General features: G+C 38.9%; 2 long non-coding RNA genes across 2 annotated transcripts in view; one reads left to right on the top strand and one right to left on the bottom strand.

Annotated features, from left to right (window-relative positions):
* Nucleotides 1–8,711: 8,711 nt before the first annotated feature.
* The window catches only part of LOC311426737, a 19,945-nt gene continuing 7,855 nt past the window's right edge, over nucleotides 8,712–20,801 (top strand). The window contains exon 1 of the long non-coding RNA XR_014686991.1: nucleotides 8,712–9,015. This is a non-coding gene — a long non-coding RNA (uncharacterized lncRNA). The remainder of the gene's footprint in view (nucleotides 9,016–20,801) is intronic.
* The window catches only part of LOC311426738, a 25,712-nt gene continuing 18,822 nt past the window's right edge, over nucleotides 13,912–20,801 (bottom strand). The window contains exon 6 of the long non-coding RNA XR_014686992.1: nucleotides 13,912–14,261. This is a non-coding gene — a long non-coding RNA (uncharacterized lncRNA). The remainder of the gene's footprint in view (nucleotides 14,262–20,801) is intronic.

The following is a 20,801-nucleotide window of genomic DNA, read 5'->3' as shown; positions in this document are numbered from 1 at the left end:
ACTTCAGTAAAAAACAAAACAAACTCTTCTTCACTAGGAATGGCCAATACCTGACAAAGCAAGAGAAAAAGCTCTTTAAAAGATTAGAGTTAATTCAATGTTTTAGAGTATGTGCCCCAAGGAAGTAGTTATAAGCATAAAAACAATATAGTAGAAATACGCAAGATACTCAATCTGAAGGTTCAGAGTTGCAAGAGTTACCACTCCATACCATCAGAGATGACTAAAGAAACAAAATTAACTTAAGCTTAATTAGCTGTCATGCTTTTAGTTTAAATCACTCTTACTTTTCACCTCAGACTGAAAAAGAATGGCAGAAAGGCAACAAATATTCTCTTCTGATGCTGAGAAATATCTCTCCTGCTTCTGTACAACCCAGAGTACAAAGAGGTATACAGAACCCTGTGTGTTACTTCTCATCAATGTCCCCTCTCATTGCTTCTTCAAGGTCTGAGTTGAGAGGAAAGAGATAAAAATTTCCAGCTGTAACAAATCAGAAGGATGCCCAGGAGAAGGCAGCCATGTACCAGTGGACAACCATTTGCAGTTGCTGGAACCAGTTCCACACCATCATTCTGCTCCCTTCTTTCTACAACATATGGATCCCATATAAGACAAGTTGCCATTGCGTAGCTGAATCCCAGTAGATCAGTAGCAGCTGTGGAGTAAAGCCTGGTTCTCTTCATCCCTCTCTGACCTTGCTGCTTCCTGTAACACCATCTGCATTAAGCCCCCAAAGAGAGTCAGCCAGAAAGATGAACAGATTCTAGCCTGTCAGCTATTCACTGCCTAGGAGGGAAAAGAAAGACCAATAAATAATGGTTACCAAGCTCAGCTCTTTCAAAAATGGCAAAGGCTATAAAGGGATAGTCATTTTGTTCTGTAGTCTATTTGGTTGAATAAACAGGAGAGTGAAATGCTCAGGATGCAACACTGTAAGTTTTGCATTTTTTACCACCAGTGTTGACGTTTGAGAGATCAGTGTGTATTCTAGGTTTCATCTGCCTTTTATGTCTCAGTATAGCAAAGCTACCCAAAACAGTATAGCATGTACAACAAGCTTCCTCTTGCATGATATAGTTTTATGCATCTTCTAATTAAATACTAATGAGACTTCCCAAATTGGTGGTGCTGACAGGCTGATGAAATACATGTAGTTAAGGTGAATGATTTAGCTCAAAATCTGGCACTTTGGTTTTTGCTCACTTCAGTGAAATTCCAGAGACATCTTCCATATTACATGGTTTGCCTGATATCAGCAGGGGCCCCCTAAAACTGTCTGTGGGAGTATTGCACACAACAATGTCACTCAAGCAAAGGACATCTTTTCTAAACTTCAGTTTCTCTTCTATATAATATGAAAAATCACTGACCTATCAGTCTCATTGCAGTTGTCAGTCTTATTTCACTGCAGAATTCAGTTGTCACTAAGCTGTGACAATGACAATGTTCACATTAGGGTCTAGATCAGTACACTCCATGCCAAAATTTCTGTTCCATAAGGGAACAAGACTGGGTTCTCTGTTTTAATACAGAAAAAAAAATGAAAAAACTTTTAAAGACACTGTATGTCCTCATCTGAATTAACTGCATTCTCTGAGACTCAGTTTCCTCATTTGTAACATGAGGCCTTAATACCTACCTACCTAATGACACTTATCAATCACCTTGTGAGTGCGAAGTACTAAGGCCACCCAGTGACACAAGTGAGAGTGAAAGCTGAGGCTCCTGATTTCTACCCTCAGTCTTCAGGCACTGAAACATAGAGCATCTTAGTTTTCTGAAACTGCAGAAAGCTGATATCAGAATTTTACAAAGACCAGGCTAAAAAAATGTATATAGATGAAGCTGTTCAATTTTTATTTCAATGTTTCACTTCAATAACTGGTTATGTCAGGTGCTTAAGAACAGATATTTACAAACTTAGATATGTGTATGATCTTTCTTTCATGACATACTGTGCTTTAACCTATATATCTATCCTATATGCAATGTACCAATAATTTATCACATTGTGGTCAGAAAAAAAATAATAGTAAGCCTCTGGAAATGGACAAATCACAAGTTCATCACTGAAGTGTGTGAGGAAGATAATAAATATTCTACTCTTGCCTTGTGAGAGAATTTCCTTTTTAGTGGTCAGCCTCATACACACATACACACTGTTATTACATTTGGCACATTTGCAGTAACTCATAATGCTTCCCCAGTGCTACAAGGAAATATATATTTATGAGGGTTTTAAAGTCAATGAAGAACTAACTGGTAGCTGTAAAGGAAAAACACCTGACATTATTTGTATGAACAATAGCACAGCTAGCTTTGACATCAGTGAAGTCCTTCACCTTTAGCAGGGTATAACCAATGAATGCTACATGCTGCAACATTGAGAAAGAGCAAAACACCAAACTGAGGATATTAATCAATATGCATTTTACCCAAGTAATATCTATAGGATTTTACTTTAACACAGAATGCACAGGCAGGCTCTAACTCTCCTCTGAACACAGAAGCACAGGTGGAAAGGGGAGAGAGTCAGAAGGTGCACCTACTGGCTTTACATCATGTTCACCCAGATGAAAAATGCTGTCTTTTCTCCCACAAAGCCCAACCAGAAAACCCTTATTCTCTGACCTCGCAGTGGGCCAGAAGAACATGCTTGCCAAAACAGGCTGTTCTCATATCCTTTGGGTTGGCCAGCAGTGCCTATCTGCCACGCTAGAGAGAGAGAATGGCTACTGACCAAATAAACACATGATCATCCCTCTTGGACCATCCCTGAAGAGCCACAGCTGGAAGCAGTGCTTGTCACCATACTGCCTGACAGCCTGCAGCATGTCCCTCCCAGGAACGTGCTTTTTTTGAGGAATTATTTCCTACGTGAAGGATATATTTTCATTCTAGCTGCTTCTGATCTTTTATCTACTTGGTTTTCTAGGTCTTGTGATATTTTAGATCACTAGAAATCTTCTTTACTTCAGTTACCCACTGAAAAAGAAAGGTAAAGCTTTATTGTCTTCTGCTGTATAAATTTGAGTTGTCAGTTAATGGTGATTAGCTGTTGACAAGAGAACTGCCTTGGACACATTTAGACATGGGCTGGTGGGAAGCAATATCGATCTGCTCTATATTTAGTAAGTTCAGTGTGAAGTTGTTTTTTTTTATCTGCATTTTGTGTTTAAAAGGAATAAAGAGAATTTACTTTGAACTTGAAGAGAACAGTGCAAATACTATTCTACCTTAAACCTATGTGAATGGCATGCGCAACATAATAAACTGCCTGAATATTAAAGAGACACTCACAAAACTGGTTCAATTTGCTGCTCCTCTGAGAAGAGTCTCTCTAGTTTTACTGACAAGTAACCTTTTAGAAATCACCTGCTTCTTTGTGGGCCGGCAGCAGCTTCAGTTGGTCATTGTGAGGTAACAGTTATGTGTTCTTCTTGTCTTTATCTTACAGATAAATGAATTAAATTCACAAAGGATGTCCTTTTTACCCAGAAAGGAGAAAAGGACATCAAAGAGCCACAGCCGAACAAACATTTTACCATTACAGAGCATGTGGGATTGAGAAGTCTTTCATCACATCTGTATCTTCTAGAGTATACAATGTAGCTCTGGACTTTGAAAGTTACTTCCTCTTGAATTTATTTATCCTCTATGGCTTGCCTGCAGCCCCAACAATTTATCTGAAGGTAGTGGAGAAAGGAATGGAGATAGGTTGCACCAAAGGAATAGGGCAGATCAGCTCCCAGACACATTGCTTTATGCTGCTTGTCACTCAAGAAGACCTGCTATTGCCTCAGATTGGACTAGCATTTACACAGACCTCAGATTACAGATTTTGAGACTCTGCATACTGTTAATGTCTTGTCTTTTCTACACTTTTTATCCCTTATACTCTTCCCAATAAGCAGGAAAAAAAAAAAAAAAAAAAAGAAAAGAAAAAGAAAGGCGAGATCTAAGGAAAAATTAATTTCTGTAAACTAAGAATTCTGAACATAAAATTTCCTACACATTTTTGCTAACCCAAGGCTTTCAAAAATCCTAAACCAGATTTCCTTTCCCCCTCCAAGTCATGCGCTTAAGCTAAAAGAATTCACACATAATTAAAGAAACACTTTCATTTCATTCTGAAGAAAGATTCTTGCTAGTTTTTAGATCCTAGCCACTAGTGCTTTAAAATCACTTTAACATAGGAGCAGAGTTGGGTAGGAAAATAGTAGAAATTTTCAGGTCATAAGAAAAAGAAAGATGCTCTTTAAAAAGGAAAAGAGTTAGAACTCTATGTCTGTATGAGTTTTCGGTCCTCCAATAAAACCAATCAAATGTTCCAGTCAAACAGACAATTTTCATGAAAAATATCATTAATCACATCTTGAATTTTCTATCAAAGCAAATTTTAAGGGGAAGTCAGTCCTAACCAAAGAGGATGAAAATGGGAGAGACAGCATTGCCATGGAGCTGTGAAATGTTTTATAAGCTTTCTGTACTTTCTTTCTCTCAAGGAACTCCATAAAGTCAGAGTGAAAGTTCACTTTGTGTAATGTGTTGGTAAAATAACAATTTTCAAATCATCAGAAATCAACTTCATATTTTTTCCACCTCCTCTGTTTTTGCCTAGGATACAGGACAAAAACTAGAATTTACAAGTTCTGAGTGAGATCCTTACCTGCACGACCACATTGTAATGCTGTTGGGAAAGGGCCAGAACAGCATGAAACTCCCAGTTTTACCTGATGAGACAGGACAGATACAGCTGACCATGCGATTGACTTCCTGCTTCCCCTAGACCACCTTAGATCTTGATGCAGAGGAGGCGGCACACTGCCAAGATTCCAGGCAACCCAGAGGTACAGCTGTCATTTAAGATACCTTCCCTTCCTCTGTGCTCACCTCTCAGATATTTCTAACAGGGAACTTCTCTGTCTTTGAAGGAGATCAGCACTGAAGGTCCAAGTTATCTGATTTGAACTGCCCTCCCCCCATCCTAGGCTGCAATTGCTCTGCTTCATTTCTGACAAGTGAGGACAGTCTTCTTTCTGGGACTTGTTGCCCAGATGCACCCCTGACTTGTTACAGGACTTCAGCCAGTTCACTCAGCCCTGTTTCTGATCTGCAAAACAAAGATTAACTGAAGACATTTCAAATAGCTGTTTCCTTCAATGGTTATGTCCTTGAGTTTAAAAACAACAATAAAAGGGGAAAAAAAAAATAATAAGGGGGGGGGGGGAGAAATAGGAGTGTAAAAAAGCTGGAGATTAGACTTTATATTCTGGAGCATTAACATTCACCAAAAACAGACAGAAGGAGCTAAATGCAGTGTTTAAAGCCAAGCAATGCAAATCAAGATAAATTTCTGCCAATGGATTTGTAGGTTACTAAAAATATAATGCTTTGTACAATTACAGTTTTAAACATTACACAGATGTGTATGACTTTCATTTTATTGACAAAATACAGTTATCCTTTTAGTATATCTCTTTTGTTCTTTCCCATTTCATCCACAGTTTTAGCTGTCTGAAAGCTTTCAGGTTTTATCTTATGAGAAGATGTACAAGAGAACAGAAAGTAGTTTTAGTTTGGGGTTCCCTCTGAGACTCTTCTTAAAAACAGTTTGAAAGGTGAGAGAGCTGCCCCAGTAAAGAGCTTCTGAAACAAATCCAGAACAACAACAACTATTCAGCTCATGTCTTAATACCTAACAAATCATCGTATCCTGAGAACATGTGGGCATGTATAGCTCTGATTTTACTTACAAGGTGAGGAGTAGATTTGACTGGACTAGATATTACTATCACAGTATGCATGGACAATCTGAAGTATTTTAACAAATAACTGTGAAACAAATGCACGTGCTGCTTTGTAATCCATGGAATCTGTAGTTACTGGTCTCAACTCCTGATATATTCCAGTTAACTAAGCATAAATAAAAACATGGTGACAGATAAGATCAACCTGATAAAACCCATTTTTTTCAGTCCCAATGCAGTTGTCATTGCTTTTCTCCTCCAAATAATCCTATTGATATATAAAAGGTATGGCTACAATTTAATCATTAAAATAATTATAATTCCACTCCTCTTAGGGGCCTGTCTCTGCAATAAGCTGAGTATACTCAGATGTCTTTGCAGAGACTAACTGCTCTTAAGCTTAGAGGGCTGTTTGGCACCAACAAATGCTGCAGGACAGTGGTTGGTAGTCTGCAGAGAGCTGTAAAGGAGACATGCAGTTTGGTGGACTCTTTCTCTTTTCTCCTTGGTTGTTCCTACTTTTAATACATTAAAAAAAAAAAAAAAAAAAAAAAAAAATTTGCCAGAGGACACCACAGTTGTAGCCCTACAGCTATGATCAGGATATTTATAGAATATGCCTCTAATGTTAGATTTTCAAGCAAGCGATTTCTGTGTTTCTCACGAAGTTATGCTGTATTAGTCATGATTGGAAGCAGAGGAAGCCTGCTCAACACATGTGAATATTGCCTACACTGTGGAAAACACCTGAGCAGCAGCTCCCACAGTCAGAAATGCCAGTAGTAGTCTCAGACCAGACGGCACCAAGCTCTAATGCCATACAAAGGGCATTAGATACAAAGGGATTTTGCACCCGAGCTCCTTGCTGGGTGGTCTGTCCAAGCTTTGCTTGGCCATGGAGTGAATCAGTAAGGGAAGACACGCGTCACATATGTTGTTTCCCTCCCTCACCAAGCAGATGGTGATTGAAAGTGGCATAACCTTACAATTGGTAAAAAGTCTACAGCCAGTTGTTTTGAAAGGCAAACACAGGGAGTGCGTTTACCTGAGACAGGAAACTATCTTCTGAAGGGGAAGGCTGAGCTGCCTCTTTCTCTGAGCGGGAATTAAGGAAAAGCTCACAATAGTCCACATGAGGCATAACTGATAATTTTCTTACTAAGGCTCTTGAAAATGTTATTTTTTCCCCTATTTTGTACACTGTGGCCCGGAAAAAAAAAAAAAAAAAAAAAAAAGTGAGGCAAAATACTGCAATTTTTTTTGGAAAAAAAAAAAAAAAAAAAAGAGTGCTCTAATGTGCTTTATGCTTGCAGAGAAAAGGGGATGTGAGGCAGAGTTCCAGGCTATGATCGCTCAACCTGAAACCGTATGCTTTTCTTCAGCGTACCAACTGTGTTAGGGAAATGAAATAAATTACATCAAGGAAATAACTAAAACACATCCAAGTGAGGTATCTTAAAATACAGCTGTCAACTCAAAGTCCAAATCAGAGTTGGAGTTTAAAAAATTTAGCTACTCCATCAGTTTTGTGGGATTACAATTACTTTCTTTTTATTTCAAATTGCTGTGAAAGCATTGCACAAAAGAGCAAGGAACTACACAATTAACTGAACATAGAAGGAAATATTGAAAATGACTGTATACAAAGCTTTGGTAAGAGTACAAAAGAGAACTGGAATAAAGGGAAACACATTTGCCTAATCACTGATCTATTATAGAATATAATGGAAATAAGTGTAGCTAAATTCAGAAATTGGCATGACTTTTAATTAGCAACATGCTTCTTTAAGGTGCGTGCCTGTGTACTTCTTGGAATGTAAGCTCAGATCTGAATATCTCATGTGGAAGTGTTAGCTTGAGAGTCAGGCTTTTCCCTTTTTTATTTTTTAAGCTTTTCTGTATTGCAACTTCCACCCCGAACTTGACAAATCAGACTGTAACTAAAACACTGGAGAGAAACTACAAGGGAAACCTTTTTATGAGTAACGAGACACAAAACCCACCTACCTCCCTACTCTGCTCTGCAGGTGTTCACCACCTTTATTCTCAGGCAGCCCAACTGATTACTTAAACAATTGTATCTGACTTCTTTTGTCTTTTTTTTTTTTTTTTTTTCTTTTAATCTTGCATTTTGCTGCTTCTTTTCAGCCACGGCAAGGAAATAGGTCAAAAGATGTGTTTGCTTTTCCTAACTGCATTGGCAGGTCTGATGAACAATGTTCTTTCTGCACTGACAAAAATGAAGACATTTGTGTTTAAAAAGAAAAAAAAAAAAATAGTTGAAGAGAGATTACTACACACTTGCCTTTACTACCTTAACTGCAGAAAGGTGCAGTGCTGTTGATTTTCTGGGCAGTCCCCAGAAAACTTTCTGCTTGAAACTAAACTAACCTGGAAACGGCTAAAGCTGGCGAAGGACAGCGGCTAGAAGGACCAGACCCGAGCTGTGCGGATTTGAAGCTGTGCCCTCACTCGAAGGCGCACACACTGGTGCCCCTGCGCTCCACCAGCACTGACAGCAGCCGGCGGCCCCAGCTCCTCCGGCTGCTGCGGCCGCCACAGGCGTCGCCCTGACACCACCGAGAAGGGGGGGACCGGGGGGAAAGCCGGCGCGACCCCCAGCCCGACCCCGCCGCTCGGCGCCCCCTCCCCTTCCTCTCCTTCCCTCCCCTTCCCAGCAGGGCGAGACGAGGCACGGGGGCCGGTGGCCGTGGTGGCCCGGCGGCAGGTGTAGGCGCACGGCGACGGCGGCACCCCGCGACCCTTCAGACCCTTCAGGTAAGGGCGGCCGGGTGGGGGGCTCCCACCACCGCCGTGGGGGCCGAGGAGGCGCCCCCGGGCCGCCGGGCGGAGGGCAGGGAGGCCGGGGGCGGCGGGGCGGGCCGGGGCGGGGCCGTGCCGCTGGTTCCCCGGGCGGCGCTGGGGCCCTGCCAGAACCATTTTGGTTCGCGGGGCGGCGGCAGCGCAGCCCCCGACGGCCCCAGCGCGGGGCTCCCGCTGTCAAACCCGGCGCGGCAGCCCCCGAAAGGCTTAGTGAAAGGGTGTCCTGCCCGGCCAGGCGGCTGTCGAAAGTGTTTTTATTTATGTATGTATTTATTTATTTTTAATATTTCAATCTTTTCGGCCGGCTGTGCCGGAGCGAGGGAAGCGCCTGCGCCGGCTGGGGCTGCGGCGAGCGTCGAGGATCGCTGGAAGAGTGAATTTCTCCTGCCCGAGTAACGGGGAACGGGGCAAACCCGCCGCGGCTCCCAGGTGGAGGTAGGTGCTTGCCCGGGCTAACCCCAGGTACGCTGCTTCGCCTGGTACTGTGTGCCGTGCAGATCTCTGAAATACTTCTTTCTACAGGTACTGCCAACTGTGCTGCTTGTTATTCACGCGAGGGCTCCTTTAACGTGTTTAACTGGGTCCTCTCACTCTAGGTATCTGAGACCATAGCGCGATAAACTTCTGAAGGGTATGCTTTTGCTAAGCAAGAAGTCCTAACTTATAAACAGTTCAAAACTTTGCACTTCCATGCTGTTCTCTCTCCATGTATGCTTTATTTATTTATTTATTTATTTATTGTCTGTGAGCTACATCAATAAATTATTTTCAACGTGCCTTTTTTTGCAAGCCAAGAATTGCCCTGTACCAATGTGTCTGAAATGTTTCTGGTACAGATTGCCATTGACATCTTCATCAGGTGAGATCTCTAATTTGGCAAACAGTGGAGGAGGCTGCGGACCTGCAGCCTGTGGTGTGCTGAAATCCTTCATTTTCATTTTTCCTTCATTTTCTGTTGAGAAGGAGCTACTGACAGCTACTGCTGTGTCACCTTATCGTTCAACTTCCCTGCAGTGAATCACTTTATATCCACTTATCTTTGTTTTTCAGAAAACTTACTGAAATACAACAATTATAAAACAATAACACTAAAGCAGAATCAGGTGTTTGAACTGCGTGTGCACACATTTTTAGGAAGAGTTTTATTTACAGTTTCTTTCAAGATAGAACTCATGCTAATGATGAGTAAGATAGTTTTCAGTGCTTTTCTAAAATAAAAGTTTTCTCTAAGTGTTAACGCTGAAGAGAATCTAAGTCCAGGTGAAAGTCAGTAGGACTAGGTGCAAACAGGAGAAAAAAAAATCATATTTCTACACAATATGACTAGCCAAAGTGCTTTCTGAGGAAGTATAATCTTTAATTCTTCAGTATTTGACATCTTGATACATAGCCATGTATCATGATTATGTGTAGCCTTTTTTTTTTTTTTTTTTTAGTGCTTCATACATCATGCATGGGGAAGAGTAAAGAAAATTTAGGCAATTATAATTAGACCAGTTTAAGATTGACTCCTATTTAAATAAAACTTTCCTTCATGGGGAAAAAGTTTTAAACCTCTAAAGTCAAGTGGTTTTTCACTATCAAGGGGAACAAGGTAAGTGTTGGCTTCAAAGCAGTAGTCCACTCCTTGTAGACAGCTTAACAGTGTGTAGGAACTGAGAAATTTTCTGGTTTTTGCATAGCTGCAGAACATGGATACAACCTTAAAGTTGAAAGGAAGCGCATTAGCAAAATGATTGACCTCAGATTTTGGACTTTGGGCAAGTAACTATGGCAGGGGGGTTGTGCTTTTTTTCTTTTTTTTTTTTTTTTCTTTTTTTTTTTTTAATTTTCTTTTTTTTTTTTTCTTCTTTCTTAAGCTTTGTAAAACAAGCAGGTTGCATTAGGTATTCATAGGACAAGCTGCAGTTACAGAAGAGTTTCTAGCCTGAGAACAGAACAAGAGTTTGTTGCTTTAAGGTGGTGAGTGTCAGTGTTTTGGGATGCTGGGCCACAAAGTGAAGAATCAGCAACCGTTACCCTCAGCTACAGAAAGCAGCCCTGTCACTGCTCAGTTTTGGCAGTCCCTTGTGCTGAAGTTTCTCTTTCTTTGTATTTGACCAAAGTTATCCCAAAACATAAAGCAAGCTATCCCATTTTTGGAGATTTCTTATAACTCTAAAATCTCATGTATGGAAATGAGGTTTGGTTTGTGTGTGCAATTCTAATTTCATGGTGGAGATGTATTGCATGAAGGAACTGAGAAAGGACAAGGCAGAGGGCTAAAAGAAATGAAAGGAATTATGTTTATGCATCAAGTGAATAAAAGAAATTTGTGCATAAATCCCAGTTGTTGTCGTAGGGATTCCTTTTCCTATGTTATTTCCATCTGTCTCTGCAATCTATGTGGCTATCACTGTGTCTCCTGAGCAAACCACAAGTTAAGCTTCTCCTTCAAGATAGATAGGGAGGTCTGTCACATTCTGGTCAGAGCAAGTCACTGCATCCCCTCCCTTTATGTAAGAAGTAACTCTGAGAGTTGGGGGAGTTACAGGATGGGCAGAACTGATGAATCAAACAAAAATTTTATTCTTGTCAACTCAAAACCCACAATAAACATACAAGTCAGTGGAAAGTGATACTGTTGTTCTATAGGGGGGATTCATGGAAAGAGACAAAGGAGCATGCCTTTAACGCGTAGGTGAATTTAACGTGGGGCTCAGTTCAGAATAGCTTTAGCAATTTCTTCTCCCAAGTCTTGCTGTTCCCTCATCTGTTAGTGATGCTGCACAGCTGGCAGATGAACAGATGCCGTGAGAACTTTCCCTAGTAAGAAAGGTTAGTGGCAGGAGGAATGCTGTTATAGGAAGGAGCTATGAAAAGTTTGAGAATAGGGCAGATGAATGAGTTATTGAAGTTTGCCATTTGGTTATTAAGAGAGACACAATGCTAAATTATAAGATGGTGCTGTCCGACTGTATAGTTAGTAAACCTTTCTTCTCTGGATTTCGTTCTTGTTGTATCTACATATCTATAATACTGTAAACAAGCTTTAAATATTTTAAGTCAGATACCATTCATTTTTTGGAAGAAACTACCTCTCTGTTGTAACAAAAGAAAAGAAAAAAAAAGGAAAAAAAAAAAAAAGAAATGAAGACTTGCAAAGGCAAGAACTCCTGTTAAGAAATACCAGCATTGGTAGCACAGGCAGACTTAATTTCTTCCTGCACGTGTATCCATGTATGTATATTAAAAGCCTGTGTGTGTGTTGGTAATATTTACATTGCCACAAATTGTCTTTTTTTTTTTTTTCCCTAATAAGAGTTCCTCCTTCATTTGGTGAGACAATTGTTCTCCATTTTTTTATATCTTGCACCTGATTTATTTGATTAGGTCCTAGATTTAATTTTAGCCATTCTGCACCAAAGATGAAATATTTTATCTCTTTCTAAATGTGCATTTAGTACAAGTATTGTAATTGTAGTTTTAGAGTGTCTCGTAACAAACTGATTAATTTTCACAAGACCTGCAAGTCATAGAAACCTAGTTACTCCTATTTTAGTTATGGTAGTTACTAAGGCAAATACAATCAGTTCTGGGTATCGCAGCTGGGTATGAAATACTTTAAGGGACTATTTTTACAGCAAAACACAGAGCTTCTCCTCACATCTGTTTGGCTCTGTGTTTTGTCCCAGCTATTCAACAACAACAATTCTCGCATTTGTGAGAACTTTGAGAGGACTCAAGTCTTAGATTTGTGTAGGAATTGCAGTCTTGAAAAGGAGTTCACTTTGATAAGAGGGCCTTCAGTGTCTGTACAACAAGATCGCTCTTCTCCTTGTTTCTCCCCCCTATATTTAATTTACTACATACCCTGTAACTTCTGCAACAAAGTGAGCTGAAGTTCTGTCCTTTTGTGTACTGCGCTTACTGATTTCCCAGAACATAGACAATTGAATGGACTCTAGAAACTATTCTTAACACAAATGCCAATTTCTTTATGAAGTTTAGTGAATTATGAAACAAAGTACATATTTGGCAGTAAATAAGTATCTCTTGAGATCTGATCTGGTAAAGTGCTATGCACCCGTCATTTTCACAAATTTGGTTATCCAAATGAGGTCTCATGACCTTCAGAAAAATTGAGCTAATAATTCATGTATTAAAATACAAGAAACAATTGTTCATACAAATAGTATTTGCAAATTTTCAAGGTGAAAATTACAGAGTGTAGAATATGTGAGGCCAGAGTTTAAAAATAAAGCAAATTAGTAGTGAACTATTACTCTGAATACATTTTAAAGCTTCTTTGCATAAGCCAACAAAAACACATTAACACTTAAAAGTAGTAAAAAAAAATTAATAATAACTTAAAAGCCACCTGTAAGACTAGAGCCGAATGTCTGTATTTATACTGTTTTAATTAGATGCAGGATTGGGAGTTGTCAGTAGGATGACATTTTTCTTGAGTGTGTTAATGAAGATGCTAGGACCACCAAAACCTGTTTTAATTGACTGGTATGATTTAGGGGAAAAAAGCTATCCGTACCATGTCCATGTGCATACTTATGACCCACTTTAGTAACATGAAAGAATTCCCAAGAAAATTTCAATATGATATTGCTTTTTAAATTTAAAATATCTGTCTAAAATGACTGTATGATTCCTCCTTTTATCTTACAATTTAGAAACTCAGATAATGGTAGGTCCCTTCATTTCCAAAGAACAGACAGACTAACTTGGTGTGTTTCTGTAGATTTAGTTAAGTAGACCTTACAAGAGGAAGGAGCTCCATATAAGCAATAAAACCCTATGGCATTATTTCACTTTAACACTCCTTGGCAGTTCTTATATATACGTGCTTCAATGAGGTACTGTTTTAGTTTAATCTTTTTGTTAGTGAGTATGCACGCATAAACACACAGACACACAAAAAGGGAATTCATTAACTACGAAGACTTTGAAATCCCAGTGTTTTAGTGCAGAGCTTTCCTGGCAAAATTAGTCATGCTTAGATATCTGTAAAACAGCTATTGAGCATGAAGATCTTGTCATGCTTCTGAACAAGACAAAGAAAAAAAAAATCGTTTAGCTTCCTTTCCTGTGTTGGTCTTGCCGTATGCCACCCCTCAGACACCCGATCTGTGGGTCTCCTCCAGCAGTGGCTGCCCAGGGAGTGCTCCAGCAAAGGGTCGTTCTCTCTGGAAAGTCTTCTGTAGTGGTGCCTGCTGCACTGTAGATAGGATTATTTGTATAATCCTATAATATAAGCCATAATTCTGGTAGTCCCCAGCAATGTATTTCTGTAGAGATTGGTTCTTCCAGGTATGTTGCATGAAGGAGACTCATTCCTATGTGCTACCCACACAATTTTTCTCATAACAGTAATCCTTTCCACTTCCCTACAATTCTGATTCAGAATTATAAAGTTGTTAAAGTTATTCCTTTTAAAACTTCATATTAATGATCAAGAAAATGTAACAAAATGCACATTTCCTGCACCAGAGTCCGTGTTCCTAGCATATTGTCACTGATTCACCAAGACTTCCAAAACCCATTCCTGTCTTTACCAGCAATGTCCTAAATGTGGACCTTTGAATGAGTGGGTAGAAAAGCAGTGCTGTGGTAGACAGTGGCCAGCTTTATACGCAGTGAACTGAGAAGGTCTGTACCCAAAACAGAAATGCGAAACTTCCGTGGATAGGCCTGGAGAAGAATTAAACCATATTTAAAAATCAGAACCCCAGTTAATTTGCAGTTTCGTTCCAATGAATATATTCTTGACACAGTAGGGATCCTCATTTAATCACTGTTTCTTAGACCTACTTAGGAATAGGCTGCCCACAGCAAGCTATTTAAAGAATATTTTAAATCACAAGACCACATTTGCAAGACACCTGCCCCTCTAAGAAGTTATCCAGAAGTAGTAAATTACACCTTTCCCTAAATTCTCTAACAGAGAATTTGGGATAGACGGGATCAGGAACAGTAAAATAAGGCAGTGAAGATTACAGCATAATTTATTGCATAACTACAACATTTTCAAAAAATTTTGTTTGCAAATTTGCTAATGAATCACTACAAGTTCTCGAAGCTCCAACCTCTTATAAGACTGATAGACAGATGCACTGTCTTTGCATTTGTTTGTAACAGGCTGCAGTTCTCTTGGTTTGTGAACTAAAAACTGTGACAACAGTCATTTTTATGGTGGGCAGCACGAGCATGTTCTACGCGTGCTATGGTTAACATGAAGCAATCATAACACAGAGGCAGCCTGACCCATATTGGGTCCCTACCTAGGGACTACACTGCAGTAACTTTACTGACAGCCACTGTGCTTTCATGTGCGTAGGACTCAGATTCTGATTTCTATGCTAGGTGTAAAAAAACAGGCTGAATGACTTGGACAACAGATAGCCTGCAAGCTACAGAAGAATTTATACCTCATGTTGATGTACCTGATTTATATTTCCAGATTTATTGGTTTGGTTGTTAAACCGTGGAGGAGCAGGAGATCAATAACTAATGGCACTATCCACTGCATGTCTTTTATAAATGCCTTGCAGTGCGGTCCTAGTGGAACTCACAAGGCAGAAATCGCAAAAGGCTTGGACATAGCTAACAAATTCTCAAATAGTTCTGTGTTGTGCAGCTTGGCAAAACAAGAGCTGCATCTTGCTCCTTGGTTCTGTAAGACTTAGCGTAACCTACTGATGACAGAGTATTGCTGTTACATGTTTTGGTTCATTGTTCACACCTCGTTGTGCCTTTAGTGCAGCGGTGATGCATCATGGTGCATTTGAATTTAATTTTATGCACCAAAGCCGTTGCCAGATATCTTGCTACGTCCCATTGCCATTCAGTGTATGCATCCTACGCTATCACATGTCACGTGGGGATTCCCTTTTTAGGACAGAAGTAGCAACAAATGTGTTTGATGAACAGGACAATGTGGGTAACACTTCCCTGTTGTCACAGCACATTTGAATTTTCCCACTGTTTGGGAACTGCTTCATTTTAGTCTATTGTGAACAAATAAAGGAAACAACCAAAGCTGTTGCTTTGCCAAAAGAGAACATACAAATATGTAGTGAGCTAACATTTTTGCACAACAGCATTTACCCTTGTGGCTCCTCCAAGGAGTGTTACCTGTCATTCATATCAAAATTCTTCGTGAGCTGAAAGTAAAGATGCTTATCTTGTCAAGCAACAGGTAGACAAGCTATCCCATAGATCTCTCTCTGTGGAAATATATCCTTGAAGTTTACGAGATACTGATTAAACAAAATCACGTCCATAATTTTCATGATCAAATTACTGTTGTTAATTCTAGCAACAAAGCTAAATTTAATAGGAGCTCATAGAATGTCCTGTTCCTGTCTGAAGATTGTGGGAAATATGACGTCACTGACATCATATTCTAGCCAATTTACACGCTATTGCATCTCGCTCTGCATATGTCAGCTAAAAACCTCGTCAGTTCTCACTGGAGGAAGAGAAATACTCAGAGAATCTAAACTCCTTTTGTTGATTGTGTGGTTATTTTTGTTTTGTGAATGTATTATTCCCCATGTAGTACCAATGCCTCACAAAGTGTGCTGAAAAGATAATTTGTACAGGGGAATGAAGCACCATTACATGTACTTGATTCTAGTTTAATTCACAACCTGATTTCCAAACATAAGCAGTCATCTCTTTCTGTGTTCCCCTATTTAGTGGCAAAATCCTGCCTATGCAGAAGGCCATGCTGTCAACCACTAAACGATTTGGATGTTTGGGATTTGCACCTCTGGTAAGGTGGAGAGATGTTCACTTAAGGCTGACACAAAATTCAAATGGAAGACCGAGGACCTGTAATCCAAAAGTATTTCTATTGGATCAGTCTTTTAATCTGATACATAAGAAGTTTTAACAAAATTGTAAGAAACATCTTTACTGGATTAACTGGTGGCAGCTGTGTTTGGCCTTAAAAAATAGATATAATTTTTTTGAAAAATATTTTTTATGCCTAGTTTCCTTGTTAGTTGTGTGACTTAATTTATGGATATATCCCTAAATTAAGGGATATTAAATTAATAAATTATGATTTTTATATCCATAAAAAAAAAAAAGGTTCAAATTTGGGTAACAGGTGTGATGACTTTCTAGCTATCCAACATACATTTCTGAAAATATAATATCACTTCTAGGTGTTACGAGTAGATATAAACGGACTTTACCGGAGAAGCTGAAAAGTTACTTGAGGAGCTGCACCACATGCAGCAAAGTTTAAAAACAACGCCTTTTGTCTTGCAAGCAATTTTTAATATGAGGGCTGACATTAAAATTGCAGGGATTAAGTTTTAAATACGGATGACATGTATATTTGCGGGTCTATATCATCAGTTATTTTGCTTATTTTTTTTGATACTATCCAGTTCTAGTTGATACCATTTAAATTATTATTATTTGTCTGACATGCAGTGTTCAAAGTTGTTCTTCATGTTGCAGGCTTTACTATTGGAACATGGCTAGCTTATTGGTTAGTTCACATATTGATAAAATGTGTATTTTATTTATACCTGCATAAATATGAACATAAGTGAATGAAGTTAAACTGAAGCTACACTGTATTTAAACAATGCAACTGGTCAGTTTTCTTTTTTTCTTTTAAGTGAGTAGTGAGAATCAGACATCTGAGTAAGGGTCAGATTACTCTTCAGTGTGAGGTGAAGTCAGGGACTAGCCTGTCAAAGTTCAGTGTTGCATACTTAAGTGCTTGGACAAACTCATCTAACTCAAAGTACCTCAGTTTCTTGGTTTTTGGGCCACCTTTAAGATTGCTGACTCTTCCAGAGGGTTAAAATTAAGCAAAATCTGAAAAAAATGGCCTCCATGGGAAGCTTCAGTGAACCAGGATCCTCCAGATAATCTCTCATTTTGAGAGATTTTGAGAGATATCCATTCAAACATTAGTAGAAAAACAAACAAAACAAAACAAAATAAGAAAATCCTGATAACCCCTTTTAATGCATCACTATTATTCAGATATATATCGAGTTTTATCTATTTATTTATTTATTTCCAGTTGTAGTCTTTCTAAATATGTACACATTAGGGTAAAATTTTTGTATTGCTCATGTACAGTGGTTTTCATTGAGGGGTGGGAGAGGGAATGGAAAGAATAAAAAAGAAAAAAAAAAAAAGAAAGGAGAAAGAGCAACAGTTTGAATGAAATGCAAATCAGCACTTTGGCTGAGGATCTGAACCTGGTAACTTTTCTAAATACAAGTACAAACTCCAGACTAATAATGCTTCAGTATTTTTCAGCACATTTTTCGCTATCCAGACAGACAGATACCACAACACTTCTCAAAAGGCATATTCTATACTATGCATTTCTGTTATTCTCACATCCACCAGCAAAAAGTTAGAAATTTTGAAGAACAAAAATAACAGTATAGAAAAAGATTAGTTCAGCTCTTATAAGCTCAAAGTATGCTAAAAATTGTCAAAGAGATGGATATCCTGATTTGGGTGGGAAGTTAAGAATCAGTCATTCCTGAGTCGACTTCAATGTGGAGATATAAGTCCACATTGTGTGTATTTGTTTTTTAATTTCATGGAGTCAAAACTAGGACTTAAAAAATGAAGGAAAAAAAAAAAAAAAAGAGCACCTAGACTTACTGGGCTCAGTTCATTCAAAACCTAAAGAAACTAGTTGGAATCTGTTCAGCATGCTTTTGAATCTAGTGCAGCTTTTGAGACTGTGCAGAAAAATGATGTAGAATAGGCTCTTGAGGAATCTCATAATTGTTCAGAATAGTGGAAAGAAAATGGTAAATTTTAAAATTTTGCTTGAAGAATACCTGAGGAGAATTTACTATGGAAGAATCCTGTAATTGCAGAAGGAGGACAGTTCTACTCAGTCAAGTCCAATTAGAACTAATGATGTATTATCCTGGAATAAGTGAACAAAGACTGCTGGGTGAATAGTTTACAAAATTTTCCATGGCCAAGTAATTTGGTATGAGGGAGGAATATATACGAATCTTTAAAAAGAAAAAAACACAAACAAACAAACAAAAAAAAACACCAAACAAACAAACAAACAAAAAAGACAAAACTCAAGTTTTCCCTAAGTGAATGTTTTGATCAGCTCTGTATTTTTTCTGTTTCCAAATGCTGCTTTTCTTTTGTTGGTGCATGCCTACCTGAAAATTTCACATGGAAGTTCTGATTGCAGAATCTGCTTGGAAGCAGTTAACTGCCTCTTCCCTTCATCTTCTTTCTGGTGAAGAACGTTTTCCGATTTTCAGAAATCTTTTACCAAACCAATCCACAGGAGAGTGGCCATCACCATGTTCTTGATCTCCCTGCAATCTGGAACACCTCTTGATTTTTCACCAGTTCCATAGGGTTAAGACTGTGACACCTCAGCAATGTTGTGTGTGCATAAGCTGTGTTAGTCTCTTTGAAGTAAAGTATTTCCTCTCATCAAAAAATGTGCTTATTCTGCATTTAATGGGGAAAAATTCTTTAGCCAGTGCAATAAATGAAAATTAATTAAAATGCAATTAAGTCATTTTATGACAGACTCTTATCTATAGAAATTTCAGGCTATTATTCTGAGGAAATTAGGCATCGTCTCTCTATAATTAGTGAGAAAATACACTGAAATGGATAATACATGTCAGAGGCTGCCAAAATACTTGTTTTTAAAACAAAGATCCTTCAGGGAATGTCCCAAACTCCAGTTTTATGGAGCTTCAGAATTTATTTGCGGACCTTTACATTACCAGACCTGCATAATTACAGGGATTAAACTGTGCCTGTAAGGCTGCCTGTTTTCTGCTGGTGTTTTCCCTCACACATACACTGCTAATTCCAGTTCAGGTGCTGGTTCTGATGGTGGGAGCTGTATCACAGAGCTCCCACAAGCTCCAGGCGGCCGCCAGCACTTCAAATATTGGTTGTCTAAACCTGCTCAGAGCAGGTCTATACACAGCATGACGGGGATGCAGGGGGTTGGAAGGCATCTTTGTGTTCTCTGCTGCAAGGTCGCAGGGAATCTGATTAACCACAGTTGGTTCTCCCTTCCCTTCTCCCTTCCAAAAAGCTTAGCATGCAATGTTTGTATGGAGCTTTGCCTTTGTTTCAAGATCCTTATGTATACGGCCTTGCTTTTGTACGTCAGCAGCCTGAGAGGGAAAGGTTTTAATGCATTAACATAGTCAGCCTGTAGCCTGTTTGCTTTCCCCTGTCTTATTCTTGTCTGACCATACTGAGGAGAAGCTGCATACTGCTAATGAACTTTTTAAGGGAGCAAATAGGTAAAAATGGCAAGTCGTTAAGAAAAATCTACTGACTACATTCAGCCTTCCCACCTCTATTTTTTTCAGTCAAAATTAAATTTTCTACTTTATCAGAAAATGGGTCTTTCAACAGCTGATTTGCTTTTTGCTTTTGGTAGTATTTAATGTATTGCCGGGAGTTTACCTTTTTATCTTGTTATCTCTTAGGGTCCCTGGAGAAGCAACACAATCTACAAAATAGCATTTTTTTTTCCCATAGGTCTCCATAGATTTTTCACATCTTCTTTTATTCTTTCACAAGAGACTTTGTGTTTTATCAGTAGACTGCCAGAAATGCCCTGTCCTGCAAGATGCTAATTGTAGTTCTGCAAGTCATAGAGCTCTGCTTTCAGTTTCATGAGCTGATTTTGAAATGGGATGTTAACTTCCAGAGGCAGCCTGTTACTGCTGCAAAGCATAACCTTGCCAGTGGTTTGACCTGATTAGTAGATTTTGGATCATCACAGCATGCCAAATCCGGACTCTTTGGGTTAGTGGTACAGCTAGGATGTGCAGCTTTGAAATAATACCTCCCTTGGCTTAAATCCAGACTAAGCTTCAGTTTATACACTGCCCTCCAAAACAACAGGCTTCATTAGGACAGAAGTGATTGTATGAGACATCAGAGTGGCAGGTCAGAGAACATCAGTGTTAACACACCCTGATCTTGTCTGCTGACACTGCGGTTTAGTTTAATTCTTGTTTATTGTATGTCATGTCATGTATAAAAACCCTCTGCTGATGTGAGTACACTTACATGCAAATATTCTGCAGAATCAGGTCCCAAATATAGGCAGTTTTCAAGACAAGAAAGTCTTTGAAAAGTTGGGAGTTTAAGAAAATATTGCAGAAGATATTGCAGAAGTTTCTCATAACTGTACTAATTTATAAGATAAATTATAAATATAAGCTA

Source organism: Aythya ferina (assembly GCF_964211825.1).
Source record: "Aythya ferina genome assembly, chromosome: Z".
NCBI classification, from domain to species: Eukaryota; Metazoa; Chordata; class Aves; order Anseriformes; family Anatidae; genus Aythya; species Aythya ferina.
This window is presented reverse-complemented; position numbering and strand designations above follow the sequence as displayed.